General features: G+C 38.3%; 1 protein-coding gene across 6 annotated transcripts in view; it reads left to right on the top strand.

Moving 5' to 3' along the window:
- LOC127552251 (zinc finger protein 347-like) overlaps positions 1-20539 on the top strand; it is a 141379-nt gene that overhangs the window by 43800 nt on the left and 77040 nt on the right. Inside the window, exon 1 of one of the 6 annotated variants that reach the window (XM_051982847.1) lies at positions 8096-8521. The exons of the other annotated variants lie outside the window; for them this stretch is intronic. The gene's annotated coding sequence lies outside the window, so the exon portion shown is untranslated. Of the gene's footprint in view, positions 1-8095; positions 8522-20539 lie in introns of those variants that run through there. 6 annotated transcript variants of the gene reach the window in all.

The raw sequence follows: 20539 nt of genomic DNA, 5'->3' as shown, positions 1-20539 counted from the left end.
AGGTCCAATTCAAAGTCCTCTTGTTTGCCATTTAAAACCCTTAATGGAGGTAACAGCAGAATCAGGTGAAGATCTGTGTAGAGAAGGGAGAGTAAGAAGAAACAGAGAAAAATAATTGGATATTTTCAGAAGAGATTTTGCATACTTTTGGACAATCTCAGTAATTGTTTTATAGAAAAATCCCTGTGATTGGATTGGCTTCAGATCAGGGATACAAGGGGGAAAGTCCAGGGTCCTTTTGTTCAACAGGGTCACAGGGATTTGGGAGCCAGAACAGCAGCTAAGATTCCATGCTCTGCCCTCACAGAGAAGTGGGATCCAAATTCATTTATAGCTAGGGATGAAGGCTGTCTTCCCTAACTGCTTCAGGCTGCTAAGGGGCTTAGAGCTGGTCCTGCCTAAAAGCCCACCCCGAGAGGGTACAGGTGGGTGTGATTTGAAACTAAGGATCCTCCAGGGATGAGAAGTGCAGATTTTCAAGATTTTCTATTAACCAAACCAGAGCTCAGTGGGAAATTTAACATATCAAAGGTAAGATCCAAGATTCATTTTAAGGCACTTAAAGTGAACCAAATTGTTCTGAAAAATAAAAAGCTTTATTTTTTAAAAAATTAGCTAAGTTAGACCTCCTAGTTTATTCCTCCAAGATCCATGTTTCATGTTAATCCATGTTTCATCTGATTTCTTAATGATCACAATAGGGATATTGAAACTTTTAATAGTCTATCAGTCACAAGTCTCTTTATTGCTAATTGTGATCTTATTTTTCCCTCCATGATATAAGATACTGTTTAACACACACCACATCCTCTGCATTTTTCAGGTTCAATTTAAATGGGGAATTTTTAAACACTCCCTGAAGGAGTATAGCTTCTACAGGAGAATGCAATACTTTTGAGTTCCCCTGACTTTAGGGGGTTTCTGTTCTAATAAGTCAGTACTCCTAAATCTTCTGGCTTTTGGACTCTCCCTCTGGAAATTTTGAATTGGATAGCCAGTGGCCCCAAACTCACCATATCTATAAGAAAACCTAGTATGTTGCCTCCAAATCTTATGATTCTTCCAAATGTCTTTACCTGAGGATACCATCACTCCTCCAGTCACCCAAATTCATAACCCCAGATTTATTCATAATTCTCTACTGTCTCTCAGTTCTCATATAGAATCAACTCCCAAGCTGGGTCATTTCTATAATCATTATATCTTTTCTATTGGCCCTTCATTCACAAAGCACCTGAGGTGCCCAGGATGGAGAGCAATAATGCAGATGGTGTTTGACAAGAGCTCAGTGGGATCATGCCCTGCCTTTTCCTGCCTCTTTTCACATATCCCCAAATGAAAGCTTTGCCAAGAGGATGTGCTGGGGCATGGGATCTGCTGAGAGAGAGTACAGCGGCCACCTCCACCTGTGGTACACAATAAGTTTTCTGCCATGTTGCAGAAGCACCTTGTTGAGCAAGGAGCACTCGTGTGTCATGGGAAAGGGATGGGCCCAAGGGTCACAGTCAGTGCCCTGTGAGCAGAGATGCCTTGACAGGGCCTCTGGCCTGTGAACGGGTTGCTGGAATGTCTGGATGGGCTCTCCTCCATCTGGATGGGCGGATACCATGCACATGCAAAGCCCACGAGCTGCTTGTCTGAGAGGTGATTGGGGATTGCCGGCTGTTCACGTGCTGATCACACTTACAAAAATGTACATCAACAAGGCTGTGCGGCACAATAAACTGGTTTTCACAGTCTATGAGTCTCCCTCCTCAGTCATCTTGCCTCTGAGATTAAAGGGCTCTTATCCCTGGAGCTCTCAATCAGGAGGGCCACAACAAGAATGAAAGCCACACTAAGAGGGTGAGCACTCATTCAAGGACACGGTCCAGAAAGTCACTTTGTGTGTGTCTAGGAACTTGTTCCACTAATCATGATACAGCCTTGGGGGCTCCCTACCAATGAAAGCCCTAGGAGGTGACAATCCTAGCAGGGACACAGTGATCAGAACATGGCCTTGCTTGTTGAGGTGAGTATTCTAAAACACAAACCTTGCACACAGGTTCTAGAATGAGGCTCAGTCCTGAATAGTAAATCAAAATTTGAGCCAAATTTAATGTAATTAAAACTATCCATTTTGCATTGTTCTCTAGGTTATTATTTTTTTTTTGCCATAAATTCTTTCCTTCTCCAAAAATCTGATAGGTAAACTATCCTTTGCTCTCCTAATTTGTTTATAGTGTCAATCTTTATGCTTAATCATATACCCCTTTTCACCTTATTGAGGGTTGAGGTGTGAGTTGAGTTCTCTATAGAATTTGTGACATACTATTTTCCTCTGTTCCCAGCAATTTTTGGCAAATGGTGAACTCTTATTCTATAAGCTGGAGACTTTGGGTTTATATAATAATGGATTAATATAATCATTGAACATTGTGCCTTATGTATTTAATCTAATTCCACTGAATTGTCACCATTCTATTTTTCAGTCAGAACTAGGAGGTTTTGATGACTGTTCTTTATAATGTAATTCTACGTCTGGTATTGTTAGTCTATTTTTGCATTATTTTTCATTAATCCCCTTGATAGTCTTCTTATTTTTTTTTATGAGGAAATTGGGTTTAAGTGACTTGCCCAGGAAGTGGTAACTGTCTGAGGTCACATTTGAATTCAGATCTGGTGCTCTATCCACTGCGCCACCTAGCTGCCATCCCATTCCCCAATATTCTTGATCTTTTCTTTTTACAGATAAATTTTATCATTTATTTCTAAGCATATAAAATAACTTTTTTTGCCAATTTGATTGGTATGGCACTGAATAAGTAGACTTATTTAACTAGAACTGTGATTTTTATTATATTAGCTTGGCTAATAATAAACACAATATTTTTCCATTTGTTTGTATCTGAATTTATTAGTATGAATTGTTTTGTAATGGTGTTAATATAGTTTCTGAGTTTGACTTGGGAGGTAGACTGCTAGATATTTTGTATAGTCTACAGTTATTTTAAATGGAATTTCTTTTTCTATCTTTTGCTGCTGGGTTTCGTTGTTAATAATGCTGATGATTTATGTGGGTTTATTTTGTATCCTGCAAAGCTCTTGTTTCAAATAGCTTTTTTTTTTTTTTTGGTTGATTCTCTAGTATTCTCTAGATCTACCATCACACATCTGCAAAGAGTGATAGCTCTGTTTCCTCATTGCCTACTCTAATTCCTTCTGTTTCTTTTCTTTTCTTATTGCTAAAGCCAACATTTCTAATACAATGTTGAACAATAATAGTGATAAGAGGCATTCTTATTTCATCCCCTGATCATATTGTGAATGTATCTAGTTTACAGCCATTTCATATAATATTGTATATTGATTGTTTTGGATAGATGTTATTTGCCATTTTGAGGAAAACTCCATTTATTCCCATGCTCTCTAATGGTTTTAAATAGGAATGGGTACTGTATTTTCTCAAAATCTGTTTGTTCATATATTTACATAATTGGATGATTTTTATTAGTTTTATTCATGATATGATTATGCTGATAGTTTGCCTGATATTGCATCAGCCCTGCATTCCTGGTATAGATCTTATTTGCTCATATTGTATTTTTGTCCCTTTGATAAATTGATCTAATCTGTTTGATAATGTTTTATTTATTTACTTATTTATTTATTTTTGCAGCAGTATTCATTAGGGAAATTGGTCTATAATTTTCTTTCTGTTTTAGCTCTTCCTATTTTAAGTATTAGCACCATATTTGTGTCATAAACTGAATTAGGTAGCAATCATTTGTCACCTACTTTTTCAAGTAGTTTACATGATATCGGATTTAATTGTTCTCTAAATATTTGGTAGAATGTCCTTGCAAATTCATCTCAGCCTGGAGATTTTTTTCCTTGGGAATTCATTGATGACTTGTTTAATTTCTAGGTTTAAAATGGGGTTATTTGAGCATTTTATTTTTTCTTCTGTTAAGATGGGCAATTTATGTTTCTGCAAATATTCATCCATTTCAATTAAATGGTCTAATTTGTTGGCAAACAGTTGAGAAAAATAGGTCCTACTTATTGCTTTAATTTCTTCTTCATTGCTGGTAACTTCACCCTTTTCATTTTTGGTACTAGTAATTTGCTTTCATTTTTTCTAAGCAAATTAGCTAAAATTTCATCTGCTTTATTAGTTTTTTTCATAAAATCAAGTTTTTTTTTAATTTACTAGTTTAATACTTTCTTTACTTTCCATTTTGTTGAAAGGAAGAAAAGAATTTATCCCTCCTTAAATTTTAAAAATATCTGAGTATTTAATTGGGATTTTAAAAATTTGTTCTTTTTCTAGCTTTTTTAGTTGCATAACCAATTCATTGATCTCTATTTTATTCATGTAAATATTTAGAGGTATAAAATTTCTTCTACTTTAATGTATTCCATAAGTTTTGTTATATGTGTCATTATTATCATTCTCTTGGATGAAATTGTTGTTCTAAGATTTGTTTTGTCCACTCATTCTTTCAGATTACACTATTCAATTTCCAATTGGTTTTTAGTTGATCTTTCTCTGGCCTTTTATTGAAAGTACTTTTTAATTGTATCATGATTTGAAAAAAATGCATTTATATTTTAGGCCCTAATGCATGGTCAATTTTTGTGTAGGTGCCATGTACCACTGAGAAAAATATATATTCCTTTCTATCTTCAATCTGTTTTCTCCAGAGTTCCATAATATCCAAGTTTTTTTAAGATTCTATTAGTTTTCATAATTTCTTATTTATTTTGTGGTTGTCTAATTCTTAAAGGGGTGGTCAAGGTCTCCCACTAATATAATTTTGTTAAAAGAATCCATTTTTAGTTTTATTTGCCACTTGTTTTTTTTCTCCAATTTATCTATGTCCTTTTTAATTTTTATATCTTCTCTTTTGTGCTTATTTTGTTTTCCTAAAGTTCTTAAAGTATACATTCATTTTATTAATCTTTTCTTTTTCAATATTCTGAATGTATGATTATAAAGATATATTGTCTCACTGAGGACTTCTACAATTGAATCGCCGAAATTTTGGTATAGCCTCATTGTTATTATTTTCTTTTACATAGTTATCATTTCTGTGATTTGTTCTTTGACTCAGGTCTCTTCTAGGATATCATTATGTCTCCATTTGGGTTTGTATGTTTTTGTTTGTGGTCCCCGAACCAATTTCCATTCTCATTTCATTATGATGAAAGGATGTATCATTACTAACTTTTTACATTTATCTGCAGTATCTCTATGCCCGAGTGATTAATTTTATATTGCAAAGAAATATCCATATTCCTTTGTTGTCCCATTGAGAAGATGTCACGTCTTTTAACTCTAGTTTCTCCAGAACATTTGCTTATTTCTTCTGCTTTCTTTTCATTGTTCTCTCTGATTTTTCCTCTTAGTTAATCATATACAATTTTCCTGCTCTTTCCCCTCAACTAGCCCTGTTAACTAATTTTGTTTTTATTTCATCCATTTTTCTCCCCTTTCCAACAAGGCTTTTTCTTCCTCGCTTCATTCTCCATTTTCTCTTTTTGTGTTACCTACATTCCCATTCTGTCATTCATATGCCCTATAGGCATCAAATGTGTTCAGGACAGATTGATCATCTGATTGGTGATGGTCAGTTGAAAACACTACAGAAGTGTTCAGTTTATCTTTCTAGGATCAAGTAGTCAGCACTAATCAAAGTGGCTCTATCAGCATACCATATGTCTTTGGGCCACAAATAACCTGTAAGGAATCATAAAGGAACTTTGAATTTTTACTATCATTGTAAAATTAAATTGTACATGTCTGTATACTGACCCAAAATCTTGCATCTCTGTAAGCTTTGCTTGTGCCTTACTTTTGATGGTGTAAAATACTACCTTCTTAGAGATGGTACATCCATCCTGCAGGTAAGCCAAAGAGAATTTACTTTTTTTTTTTCATTTAGCAGCTTCTGAATTTATCATTTTCATTTTAAAAAAGGCTTCTGTTGTTCTGCTCTAGATGAACAAATTCAGTGCAATTACCCTATCTAGGAAAACTGCCCAATCCTTTTCAATGTCACCATTCCCAAATATGTGTTGGCTCAACTTTCCCACCAATTTAGTGTTCTTCTCTGACCTTAGCAATCATTAGGACATTAACTCTTGTAGTAATCATTTTACTTTGGGTCTACCGCTTTTCTCGAATGAGAATATCAGCCTTGAAAAGGACAAGTCTATGATCAGTCCAGCATTCTTCATCACACATGGCCTTTGTCACTCTCTATCGTGTTTCTTATCCTTACAATTATATAGTCTACTACATGATAGTGTTTGCTGTAAAAGTGCATGCATGAAGTTCTATTGCTTTTAGGTTAGCAGAAGACAATGTTGGTGATGGAGTCATGAGATGCACAAATCTTCACTAATAAGTGATTAGTGCTGTTTTGTTTTCAACCTTATTCTTCCCAAGGACATTGTCTGAGCCTAGTCCAGCCTTAAAATCAGCCAGGATTAGATAAGCTTGTCCTCTTTTGGCAAACTGAGGATGAGCATCTCTAGTCTTCATAAAATTTCCTTTGATCTCATCAAGGTTCGACACAGTGGGAGGATAGTCCCTGATGATGGCGCCATGGCATTTTCCTACAGGTGCCAAAGGCATTGTCAGGAGTCTGCCATTCAGTCTTTTTGGCAGACATACAAGGTTGCTGACTTGATTCGGTTTGATTGCTAACCTATACCAACTTCACTATGCTCCCTCCACTGCGCTCCCTGCAGAAATCCTTGTATGTAGCTCCGACTTCAGTAAGGTGGCCTTCGTTTGCCAGCCTTGTTTCCCTCAGGGCTGCCATTTGGGTGTGACACCTGCTGAATTCTCTGGCCACTAGAGCTGTCCATCTTTCAGGTTTGCTGCATTATCCATAAGGTGCACACATTCCAAGGACTGATGATGAGTGAAATCTTTGTAGAAGTTTGTGTGTGTGTGTGTGTGTGTGTGTGTGTGTGTGTGTGTGTGTGTGTTTGTGTGACTATGTCTATTTCTACCACAGGGTGGATCCACCAGCCACGTAGACAGGCCAGGGCTGATTAAGCAGATCTTTAGTGCACCTTTTCTGGTCCCTTCCTCATACCAGGGGGGCTTATTTCCAGCAGCTCATACCTCTAGGGGGCTGCTACATCCCACTGCTGTGTCCAGTGAGGAGATGGCTGCATGGCTCCGGTACTGTGTAGGTGTATGACTGTAGCTCCCAGTGTATTCCCTCCTGTTGCTCCATCACTTACCTGTCACTACAGGACTTTGAAATAGGAAGAATGGTAAAATATTGACTCAGGCCCAAACTGGATTTCAGCAAGGCAGAGTTGCACAAAGTCCCTTCTCCTCCACAATGTTCCCAGTCCAGTGGCAGCCCAGAGGGAGGAGTGGGGCTGGTTGCAGTGGATGATGCTTTGATGTCTAAGGAAGCTCTGAGCCCTCCACAGAGGTACTTCAGCTGCCTTTATTCTCACCCATCCATTCCACTAGGGCCCGTCTTCCCATGTTTGGGGTAGACTCAGGCAGGTTTGGGCCACCCTCACCCTGGGATAGCGCGTCTGCCACAAGGGCTTACTGGGCTGTGGCCACGGAACATGCTAGAGCTTCTTGGAGTCCCCGACGAGTCCCGGGTACTAGTCTCTGAACACACCCCATAGCCCAGTAAGAGGGAGCAAGTCTGACTCACTTCCCTTTCATTCTTGCTGCTACAGCTCCTGATCACATGACCCAAAAGCCCAATTTGAAGCGTTTTTTGCCTTCGAGTCTGGTCTGCTTGTCAAGGGAGACCCCAAAGGGGCAAAGATCCCAATCCTAGCGGGAGAGCTCCGTGCAATCCCATCTCCATTTACAGCTGCAAATAGTAATTGTGTGGAGCGCCCCGATTTCCCCACGAGCCATTTGGGGCAAGTTCCTCAAAGAATAAGCTCCATCACTTTGGCTTAATCTGGGGCTGCGGGTGTAGCTGGGCAGTCTCTCTGCTGGGGGGGGGGGAGAAGGGGGGAAAGGAAGGAATGGGAGGAGGGGAGGGGGCGGAGGCTTTGGGAAGGAGGAGCTCTCAGAGGGGCCCAGTCTGGCAGGCGGTGGCCCAGGTGAGCCGGGGGCGGGGTTTGGAAGCCTGGGAGGAGTCTCGGGCAGGAGAGCGGGTCCTTGTGTGATGGGGGAGAGGCGATTAGCCTGCAAAGGGGATAGGGGTCGTGAATGTGGACACGGCGTGATGAGAAGAAAGGGTTAAATCAGCCCAGGAGCTTCAGCTGCTGGACAGAGCCTCGGTTTTGGGACTAGGAGGACCGCCACCCTCCCCCCAGTAATCCGGAAGCAGGAAGTCTTTGAGCTGCGATCTTTCTGACTTCCCTGAACCTGAGATCCTGAGAGCTGGGATCCCCTGCTTGTGCTTGGAGCTGAGAACCCCCTGCCCTCCCTTGAAGCTGAGATCCCTCTTCCTTCCCCGGGTGCTGAAATCATCCTCCCTTGCCTGCAGGTGAGCTCTCTCTGCCTTCTGGAAGCCCGCTCTGTGCACCCAGGTCCCAGGTAGGTCTGAGCCCGAGACACTCATCTCCCCTCCCCGGCCTTGATCCTTGTAAAGGCAGAGTCAGGAGATGGAGAGGAAGAAGAAGGGAATGAGGGGCAGGAAGACTGGGAAGGAGGTTGGGGCTCTTTATATCTGCCTATTATGTGTCTCCTTATTCAGCTTATACGTTTTCTCTCATTTGATCCAGTTGCCAAAATTGTCAGGGTTGTTGACGGTGACAACCTGGATGAGGCAGCACAAGATAAGCCACGCACGTTTGCTGTAGCTGTTTGTGTCCACCTCAAAGGCAATGGGCACCATGAATGGGGGAGGGGGATCCATCTATTCCATAGATGTCATAGCTATATTGTCAAATATAGGACAGGATTTGGTTTAAATTTTTTGAGGCAATATTCACTAATGATATTTACTGGCTTGCAGTTTATTTTCTGTGTTTTGACTTTTGTCTCCTTTGTGAATGGATTCTGGCAAGATTCCTTGTTCTGCATTTAATATTTTATATTTTCCCCAACTACATGTAAAAATATTTTAAATACTATTTCAAAATGTGTGTTCCAAATTCTCTCCCTCCCTCCCTTTCACCCTCCTTAAGAAGGCAAGCAATTTGATATAGGTTAAAAGTCTTCAGTTATGCAAAACATTTCCATGTTAGTCATGATGTGATAGAAAATGAAAAAAAAAATGAAGTAAACAAAAGTAGCCTTCAGTATGCATCCAGACTCCATCAGTTCTCAGAAGATAGCATTTTTTCACAATAATTCTTTCAGAATTCTTTTGGATCACTTTATTGCTGAAAATAGCTAAGGATTCACAGTTATCATCATACAATATTGCTGCTCCTGTGTACAGTGTTTTCTTGGTTCTGTTCACCTCACTTTGCATCAGTTCATAAAAGTCTTTCCAGATTTTTCTGAGAGCATCCTGCCCATCATTTCGCTTAGCACAATAATATTCCATCACAAACATATACAGCAGCTTGTGCATCCTTCCCCAACTGATGAGCATCCCCCCTCAGTTTGTACTTCTTTGTCACCACTAAAACAGTTGCTATAAATCTTTTTGTACTGCTGATCAATTCTGATAGATGTGGCTCAATTCTGATGGACGTGGCTCTCTTTAACAATGAGAGGATCCAAATCAGTTCCAAGTGATCTGTAATGAACAGAAGCAGCTACACCCAGAGAAAGAACATTAGGAAATGAGTATGGACCACATAACATTTCCGCTTTTTCTGTTACTATTGCTTGCATTTTTGTTTTTCTTCTCAGGTTATTTTTACCTTCTTTCTAAATTCAATCTTTTCTGTGCAACAGGATAACTATATAAATATGTATACATATATTCTATTTAACTTACACTTTAACATATTTAACATATATGGGACTACCTGCCAGCTAGGGGATGGGGTGAGGAGAAGGAAGGGAAAAGATGGAACAGAAAGTTTTGCAAGGATCAATGTTGAAAAATTACCTATGCATATGTTTTGTATATAAAAAGTTGTAATAAAAGATAAAATTTTTAAAATTTTGTAATATTGGAGGGGATGTGGGAAAACAGGGACACTGATACATTGTTGGTGGAATTGTGAACACATCCAGCCATTCTGGAGAGCAATTTGGAACTATGCTCAAAAAGTTATCGAACTGTGCATATCCTTTGATCCAGCAGTGTTTCTACTGGGCTTATACCCCAAAGAGATACTAAAGAAGGGAAAGGGAACTGTTTGTGCCAAAATGTTTGTGGCAGCCCTGTTTGTAGTGGCTAGAAGCTGGAAAATGAATGGATGCCCATCAATTGGAGAATGGTTGAGTAAATTGTGGTATATGAACGTATGGAATATTATTGTTCTGTAAGGAATGACCAGCAGGATATATCCAGAGAGGACTGGCGAGACTTACATGAACTGATGCTGAGTGAAATGAGCAGAACCAGGAGGTCATTATATACCTCTCAACAACGGTACTGTATGAGATGTATTCTGAGGGAAGTGGATCTCTTCGATAAAGAGAGTTAATTCAGTTTCAATTGATCAAGGATGGACAGAAGCAGCTACACCCAAAGAAAGAACACTGGGAAATGAATATAAACTGCTTGCATTTTTTTTTTCTTCCTGGGCTATTTATACCTTCTGAATCCAATTCTCCCTGTGCAATAAGAGAACTGTTCGGTTCTGCACACATATATTGTATCAAGGACATACCGTAACCTATTTAACATGTAAAGGACTGCTTGCCATCTGAGGGAAGGGGTGGAGGGAGGGAGGAGGAAAATCGGAACAGAAGTGAGTGCAAGGGATAATGCTGTAAAAAATTACCCTGGCATGGGTTAAAAATAAAAAATAAAAAAATACTGAATGTGGGGAGGAAAAAAAGCATTTTTGTACATATAGATCATTTTCCTTTTTGTTTTTCATCCCTTTTGGATGCACATTTACTGGTGGCATTGCTGGGTCAAAGGGTATATATGGTTTTATAAGCCTTGTGGGCATAGTTCCCAATTGCTTTACAGAATGGTTGAATCAGTATACAATTTCACCAACAGCATATGTGTCTCAGTTTTCCCATATCCCCTCCAATACTTGTCATTTTTATTTTCTAATAGCCAATCTAACAGAAGTGAGGTAGTACCCTCAGAATTGTTTTAATTAGCATTTCTCCAATCGATAGTGATTTGTCATATGGCTATAGATAACTTCAAATTAATTCATCTGAAAACTGACTCTTCCTTTTTTTTTTATCATTTACAATGGGCAAATGGTTCTTATTTTTATAAATTTGACTCATTTATCTGTATATTTGAGAGGAGAACTTCATCAGAAAAAGTTCCTTCAGTTTGTTTTTACAGTTATATTTGTTACCTGTATTTCCCTCCATCCTATTCTTTTCTTTACCTTGTCCCTCCTCAAACTGTTTTACTTCAAACTACCAGCTCTACTATCTGCCCTTCCCTCTGTGGCAAGGCTCTCTCTCTCTCTCTCTCTCTTGACTGAAGCAGTTGGGGTTAAGTGACTTGCCCATGGTCACATTGTTAGGAAGTGTTAAATGCTGAGGTCAGATTTGAACTCAGATCCTCCTGACTTCAGGGCTGGTGCTCTATCCAAAACCCCCCTTTTCTCTTATCTCTTCCCTCTCCTCCTTTTCTATAGGATAAGATAAATTTCTATATCCAAGTGAGTGTGTGTTTCCCTTTTTTGAGCCAGTTCTGATGAGAATAAGGTTCTAGCTCTTTCCTGTCACTTCCCCCATCTCTCTTTCCATTGTAAAAATTGTTTCATACCTCTTTTGTGTGCGATAATTTATCCCATTCTATGTCTCCCTTTCCCTTTCTCCTAGACATTTCTTTTCCTCACCTCTTAATTGTATATATTTTCTCTTTTCTTTCTTGTTTTTTAGCTGAGACAATTGGAATATCAAGTGACTTGCCCAAGGTCACACAGGTAGGAAGTACTAAGTGTTTGAGCCTGATTTGAACCCAGGTCTTTTGAACTTCAGAGCACAGGTGCTATATCTGCTGTGCCATCCAGTTACCAAAATTTTATGTTTTTCCAATATCATTCCATCATATTCAATTCACATTTGTGCCCTCCATTTACACACACACACACACACACACACACACACACACATTCTTTCTAAGTGCCGTAATAATGATAATGTTCTTAGGAATTAAAAGTTATCATCTTCCTTTATAGGAATGCAAATAATTTAATTTATTGAATCCTTTATGAAATTTCTTATTCACCTTTTTATACTTCTCTTGAGTCTTGTATTTGACAGTCAAATTTCATATTCAACTCTGGTCTTTTCATTAGTATTACTTGAAACTCTTCTATATCATTGACCATCTATGTTTTTTTTCCCCTGAAGGGCTATACTCAGTTTGACTGGGAAGTGATTCATAGTTGTAATTCTATCCCATTTGCCCTTCAGACATATGAATATTTGAATTGTTTCTATTTAGCTGGGTGCAATATTTTCTTCTTTACCTGAGAATTCCAGAATTTGGCATAATATTCCTGGAATTTTTGCTTTTGGATCTCTTTCAGGAGGTGATCTGTGGATTCATCCAATTTCTGTTTTATTATCAGTTTCTAGAAGATCAGAGCAGTTTTCTTTGATGATTTCTTGAAATATGATGTCTATACTCTTCTTTTTTATCATGACTTTTAGGAAGTACAATAATTTTTAAATTATCTCTCCTGGATCCAATTTTTCAGGTCATTTGTTTTTCCAAAGAGATATTCATGTTGTGTTCTATTTTTTCACGTTTCCTTTTTCCTTTTTTCTTTCTTTCTTGATGTCTTGTAGAGTCATTACTTCCCTGTTGCTCAATTTTAATTTTTAAGGAATTATTTTCTTCAGTGTAATTTTGTACTTTCTTTTTATTTGGCCAATTCTAATTTTTTAAGGAGTTCTTTTCTTCAGTGAAGTTTTGTGCCTCTTTCTCAATTTGGCCAATTCTGTTTCTTAAAGTATTATTTTCTTCAGAAAATTTTTTGTGCTTCCTTAACCAAGCTATTGACTCCTTTTCATGATTTTCTTGAATCGCCTATTTTTTTCCCATTTCCCCCATCTCTCTTACATGATTTTTTTTTTTTTTTTAGCTTTTCCATGGTTCTGAAACTAATTCATATGTTTTCTTTAAGGCTTTGGATGTAGGAGTGTTGACTCTGTATTTTTTCCAAGTATATGTTTTTATTGTCCTTGTCACCATAGTAACTTTCTATAGTCATATTTTCTTTTCTGTTTGCTCATTTTCCCAGACTGTTTTTGGATTTGTAACTCTTTCTTAAGGTGGATCTCTGCTTTCAGGGATGAAGGTGCATTTTAACTTTTTAGTTCTGCCAAGGTGATATGAGCTAAAGAGAGTTGTCTGTGTATCTTGTATTTAGTCTGTGAGCAGCAACAAGCAAACACTCTTCTGTCATAGAACTATGAGGAGAGTCCTTGCTCTCCAGTGGTCACAAGCTCTAATCCTGGGACTACCTGCTACTTAGATCCAAGTATGAGCAAAGCAGCAGAGACCTGCTCCCAATGGCAGCACAAGGCTCTTATAATCTCCTTCTCTGCAATTGTCTGATCACTTCACTCTGTGGGCTGAGAGATGGAGAAGCTTCCAGAGCTATCCCTGATTTTTTTTTGCTGGGGCCCAGTGTACACTAGGGCCATCCTGCAATGGACAAAGCAATGCCTCCTTTCTTTCTCCACCTTCACCAGTTCTCTCTCCTGTATGTACTGCTCTTTTTGAGACCATAGAGGTCACCTTCTCCATCCTCATTTTCCTTGACTTCTCTTCAGGCTTTGATATTCTTCCCTTCATGGTCCTCTCTGTTCTCTAGGGTTTTAGGACACCCTTCTCTCCTGATTTCCCTCCTTCCTATTCTGACCACTTTTCTATATTTTTTGGCTATTCCTGAGATTAAAACCTCCAACCATATGGGTTCCTTGGTGTTCTATCTTTGATCCTCCTCTCTTTTGCTTCAGTATTACTTTTCTTGATGATTTCATCAGCTACCATGAGTGTAATTTCTAATTATTTTGATGATTTTCAAATATCCCTTTCATGCCCCAATCTCTCTGCTGACCTCCATTTTATATCTTTAATTTCCTTATAGACAGCTCAAATTGAATGGCCAATAGACCAGAATCTCAAATTCAATATGTTCAAAACAGAACTTATTATTTCCACCCCACATATTCTCTCTTTTTTTTTTCCTCCCTTTTTTCTTTTGGAAAGGAATTATCAAATGACCATCCCACATATAAATTATATACATATGCATATACATAGCAGACTAAAAGTCCCTCAGACATAACAGCAATAGTTACACAAGTTTAACAATTTCCATCCCAAGTCTTAAACACACAGTAATACAGTTAAAATTCTAAAGTCAACCACTTTCCCATTCCCCCATATCAGTCCAAATTACATCAAGAAAAGTGGGTGATGGTTCTCAATTGCTTCTTCCTGCTGAATAGGAACGATGCTCAGTCCGGGAGGGGGATGGGTGTATGTAGTGTGGCATGCTGACAATCAAAGCTTGATCTAGGTCCCAGAGGCAAGTCTATATATCTGTAAATTGACCAAATCTAGAAATTAAAAACAAATCTAACAAAGAAAAGTTAAAACAGTCTGAGATAGAAAGACTGGTCCCACAAGGACTGCTACAAGGTGTGGCTTCTCATTAGTTACAAACCTTTAAAAAAACTTGAATATCCAGACACAATATCTAGTAACCAATAGATGACCAGACTAAATACTTATTTGCTCAAGTATTTAGGATATAATGATTACAGATAACCAGATTGGAAACAGCAAGGTATGACATAATTGAATGAACAATTTCTTATTGACCGTTGCTCTGATTATAGAAATCAGTTACAGGAGGGGAAAAAAATGCAATGCATATTAACTACAAACCAAGAAATTTTACCTCTAATAATAAATCCTAAACAGATATTTACCATAATCTTATCAGTTTGCTGCTTTTAGCCAAGAACCAGGTAGCTACAACTTGATAAAAAAAATGTCTGGAACAGTTTAGAGGGAAGGAGGAGGATAGGATTCCATGTGACTACCCTTCCCCTCACTCCACTTCTAAAGAGATATGGGTGGGGAGGGAAGTCGAACTAAACTTCACTTCAAGCTAACTAAATGTTCCAATAGCTGAAGTAGCAGCAGTGGGGGGCGAGTTTAAAGCTTTACAAAAGATCCCTACCCTACCCAACATTTAAAGTAGCAGAAATCAGTGGGTGGGTTGGGAAATACCATAAAACCCATAAGTATAACAGAGCTGGATTTAAAGCATATAATCCATTTGTATCTCATTTCAAATAATAAAACAGCATAGTTTCTTTCTCTCCTTCTGGCCCCATTGGCCATTATTCCCATTGGACTCCTCCCTAAGGTCCAACTTGGCCAGAGTTGAAACTTTCAGAAAAGTCAGACCCCTTTCAGGCAGGTTAACAGAACTTCTTTAACAAGCTACTGTTCCTTTAAGATCTTGTACTTAAAGATAACCAATTCATTTCCCAAATTTAGAATCATCTTTAAATTCCTAATCAAATGTTTTCTCCAGCTGGCGTTCAGTATTGAAATAACCAATTCCCAAATTTGATCCTTGTTCTTAAATTTAACAGAGCTGTTAAGTTAACAAAACAGACTAATTATAAACAATTTAACACAGACAAAAATCACACAGAACAGAGCACAACTAGACTAATAATTTACAAGACATACAGAACACTGATCCCACTTAAACTGCACAATTACAACATTCAGTAGGACACTAACATTAAAACCAAGCCAAATGGCATCTTAAAATACCCAGTCTTTATAGATAGCCCCTTGAGCATGCAAAAGCCTAATTCTGAGGCTTCTACAGTTAAAAGGCTGTGACGGGAAGGGCATTGCTCTAACACAGGATGACCAAAGCAGGGAAACTAAGTCCTGTTTTCAAATGTATACACTTCCCATTCCAAGGAAGAGGTGGGAGGAGAGGCCAGAGCTAGGTTGGGGAAGATGTCTGGTAGAAATGCATTGAGATGCAAAGGAAGGGCCTCTGTCTCTGGAAAAGGATTTGGACAGAAAAAGTTTCCTCAAGCAAAGCATCTGCTCCAGGAAAGATTTTAAAGGGAGTGGAGTGTCTAAATTGTGGACAGGTAAAAACTTTTAGTTTTCCAAATCTTTGCAGCCTCCCTCGTATCTCTTAGAGACAGAGCAGACAAAAGAAGTCTTTTGTCAATCCGCAGCAATTCCTAAAGAATTGTGCCAGAGCTCCCAAGAGCTCCAAACAACGACTGCAGTGTCCACTACAAGATAAGGAAAGAAAAAGTCTTCTACCTTGTCCAGAATTCTGGATTTCTTAAGGACAACCCGATAATGACAACTGCATCCTGTTAGATACTCATAAAGAATCAATGGCATCTCAAGGACACCCCAACAGTGACAACCACATCTGATTATTCACACAATATGTCTTTAAAAGACACCCAGGTAGGATCCCTTGCGTCCAGAAGACCCTACACCCAGAAGCTATAATTCTGGGAATCCAGAATCCAGATGCTAGCATACCAAACAACCAAACAGTACCCAGACAAACTTACTCTCCTGTAGCTGAAACAGAGATGTCTACTGTCAGACTGTTGTGGCTGGAAGCTGCTCTCTTTCCCGGAGGCTCTGGAAAAAAATCCAGGAGGGCGGGACCTCTCCAGGCTAAGAATTCAGATACACAGCCACTCTGCCCAAGGCAGAAACCTGCTCATTTTCTAATTATCTCGTGGGGGAGCTCCAAAATGTAATGCTGAAGAAAACTGAGCAAGACAAGAGATTAGAGACCAATTCAATAGTTTATTAAATGGAGAGAAATACTGGGACCAATGGATCCATGGTTGATCCCAGGGCTAGAAGAGACTATCATCTCAAAAAGTCTAGCCTCCACATATTCTCATACACACACCTTTACACTCTCCCTATTATTGAAGAGGGCATCACTATCTTCCTATTTCTTCAGGATCAAAAATCAGGAGTTTGCAAGTCATGAAATAAATCAAAGCCATGATTTGAGAGTAAAAGATTCTTTAATTGAGATAATAGGTAGCAAAGCTACCAACCTGGGGGATATATCCACTGTATTTCCCAACCAAAGGGACCCAGGAAAAAAAGTTTTTTATACTTTTTGGAGCACAGAGGGAGAAGACAGTATGAAATAAAAAGGCCTGGTCATGAGACCCCAATGGCTCTCAACAGGCCATAAAGAAGGCCACGTCATTCTAGCCTTTAGATGGTTAGATGATATTGTAAATTCAATTTCATATGTGAAAATATAAATAACAATACTCTTGCAAGTACCCCTAAGTTCAATAATTACACAAATGATTTTACTTTTTGCTCTGATTATAATAAATAACTTGAGAGGATGCTTAAGCTCTCAATTCCAAAACAGTCCATGTCAAATAAGTTGTATATAAAAAAGGTGTTTGTATCATAGAACACATAGCAAAAACTCATGTTAATTAGCAATAAACTTATATAAATTTGATTTTCCAGGGATGTAAAAATGTTCCATATGTTTTATGATTCTAAGAAAAAGGATTGTAGTAAATTCTATTCTCCAAATTGTGATGACCGCATATTTTAGAATCAGGCGGAATCAGGAATTCCGGTTAAGAAAAATCCTCGATCCTTATTCTTTGTGGAGGTGAAGGGGGAATGGCAATGCAAAGGGAGAGCAGTCACGACACAAACCTGGCCAGCAGTCCTCTGCCCCTCTCACTCCACTCACCAAAACGTCTCCACATCATTTCTTATTCAACACATCAAAACTTGCACAGAGAGTGGGAGGGGCCATTCTTTCTCCGAGCATATATTAATAGGGTATTGTCCAATTGCTATTTAGCCTCACGCGCTTGTGACCTCAGTGCATCAACTCGAGCTTCAGCCCATTACACCAAACCATACTGAAGATATATCTGATTTAGTTTCAGTAACTAATAGAATAAGAGCTAAGTCCTACAAATAATTATATCAAAACTCAATCATTCTTTTTTTAAAATAAACCTTTTCCCCAGTTATGTGTAAAAAACAACTTTTTTTGGTAATACATGTACATTCATCTTTTTAATCTATTTCCTTATGAGTCATGGGAGAGAAAAATCAGAACAAAGAAGAAGGGGAAAAAATAGTGAACATAGCATTTGTTGATTTACATTCAGTCTTTCCTTTCATTTTCAGAATCTCTAATTTGGTATTTAATTGAGGGTTTTTAATTCGTTTTTGTTGGAATCTTTACAAACTGCTAACTAATTAGAGTTGATCTAATCTTACAAGAAGATGTTTTGGGCAGAACCTGAAACAAGATACTAAGTAGAACTAATTAATACAAGGCTTGTGTTCACACCTTTACTCATTGGAGTTCACAAGTATGCCAGCTTCACAAAGTAAACTTTCTAACTTCAAGGGAGTTCACACCTCCCTTAAAGCTCTTTGGGCTAGAGAGCACTATGGGAGAAAACCCATAATCCCATTCTCTCAGAAGAGTCAGATATAAGGCCAGTGATGAGAGATCTATTCCAGAATACATTTTCCTCTTGGCTGGCTGGTGGCAGAGGAGAGTTCAGCTGGACTTGAGAGGAGTGACTCTGGAGCACTTTGACGGATTTCAGCGGAATTATGCCAGAAGCCCTCTTTCCGAGGCAAGGCAGAATATATTCCACTTGGCTGGCTGGTGGCAGACGAAGAGTTTTCAGAGGATAAAGCTACGAGTGGAGAGTTCAGTGGACAACCAGATTCATCTTCATCTCACACCACTGTAATTGGTGGTTGGGCTCCTGCACGCCCCCCACTGAGACCAAGCTGGTCTGAAAGACTCACCAGAAAGCTAGCCGAGCTCCAAGAGAAGGAAACAAGAGATTCATTCCATCTCTGTGCTAGTTGGAGGCAGAAGAAAGCAGAGGCAGAGGCTAACAGACAGAACCTTTGGATTTGGAGATATTTGGAGGGCCCTAAGCTAAACCGGCTGTGTTTTGAGAAGAACAAGAACTCCAACATTTGACCTCATAACATTTGGCGCCCAAGGTGGGGCCCAAGGACCCTACTTTTACTGAAGAAGTCTCCAGTGACCAGGAACTTAGTGAGTACAACCTTTTTTGGCTGAAATGGGACAGATCCTAGGTAAAGATTCCAACACGTTTTTTCCAGCTTTTTAATGTTTATTTTATTTTTTAAAATTGATTTATTTATTCTGGCTATACATGTATATTAACTTTCAAACTACACATTTCTTTATGAATCATATTGGGAAAGGGGAAAAAAAGAGAAAAAACAGAAAAAAGAAGTCCTTTTCCTCTTATGTTTTATAGACCTACTAGTGGTATTATTGGATCAAAGGATATGCACAATATTACAGCCTTTTGAGCTTTGTTCCAAATTGCTCTCTAGAATGCTTGGATCAGTTCACAACTCAACCAACAATGCATTAGTGTCCCAGTTTTCCCACATCACCATTTATCGTTTTCTTTTTTTTCTCATATTATCCAATCTGATAGGTATGAGTTGGCACCTCAGGATTATTTTAAATTGTATTTCCTAATCATCAGTGGAGTAAAGAATTTTGATGTGGTCATAGATAGCTTCTTCATCTGTAAACTGTTCATATCTTTTGACCATTTATCAATTGAAGAATGACTTATATTCTTAAAAATTTGACTGTTTTCCATATATTTTAGAAATAATGCCTTTATTGGAAACACCAGCTGTCAAAATTATTTTCCAATTTTTCTGGTTTCCTTTTAAGCTTGGTTGTGGTTTGCTTTCTTTGTGAAAAAAAAAATTAATGTAATCAAAATTATCTATTTTGCATTTCATAATGTTCTCTATTTCATTTGGTCACAAATTCCTCCTTTCTCCAAAGATCTGACAGGTAAAGTATTCCTTGCTCTCTGAGTTTGCTTGAAGTATAACCCTTTAAGTTTAAATCATGTATCCATTTCAATCTTATCTTGGTAGAGAGTGTGAGATATTAATTTATGCCTAGTTTCTGTAATACCATTTTCCAGTTTTCCCAGTAATTATTTTCAATTAGTGAGTTCTTATTCCAGAAGCTAGAGTCATTGAGTTTATTAAATATTTACAAGATATATACATGGATAATTTTTCAGCATTGACAATTGCAAAACCTTTTGTTCTAGTTTTTCCCCTCCTTCTCCCCCATCTCCTTCTCCCAGATGGTAGGTAGACCAATCCATGTTAAATATGTTAAAGTATATGTTAAATACAATATATGTATACATGTTATTTTGCTGCACAAAAAGAATTGGACTTTGAAATGGTGTACAATTAACTTGTGAAGGAAATCAAAAATACAAGTGGACAAAAATAGAGGGATTGGGAATTCTCTGTAGTGGTTCATACTCATCTCCTAGAGTTCTTTCACTGGGTGTAGCTGGTTCAATTCATTACTGCTCCATTGGAACTGATTTGATTCATCTCATTGTTGAAGAGGGCCATGTCCATCAGAA

The sequence above is a fragment of the Antechinus flavipes genome, chromosome 2 (genome assembly GCF_016432865.1).
Source record: "Antechinus flavipes isolate AdamAnt ecotype Samford, QLD, Australia chromosome 2, AdamAnt_v2, whole genome shotgun sequence".
NCBI lineage: Eukaryota > Metazoa > Chordata > Mammalia > Dasyuromorphia > Dasyuridae > Antechinus > Antechinus flavipes.
Note: the sequence above shows the minus strand (reverse complement) of the source record. Positions and strands in the feature narration are given on the sequence as shown.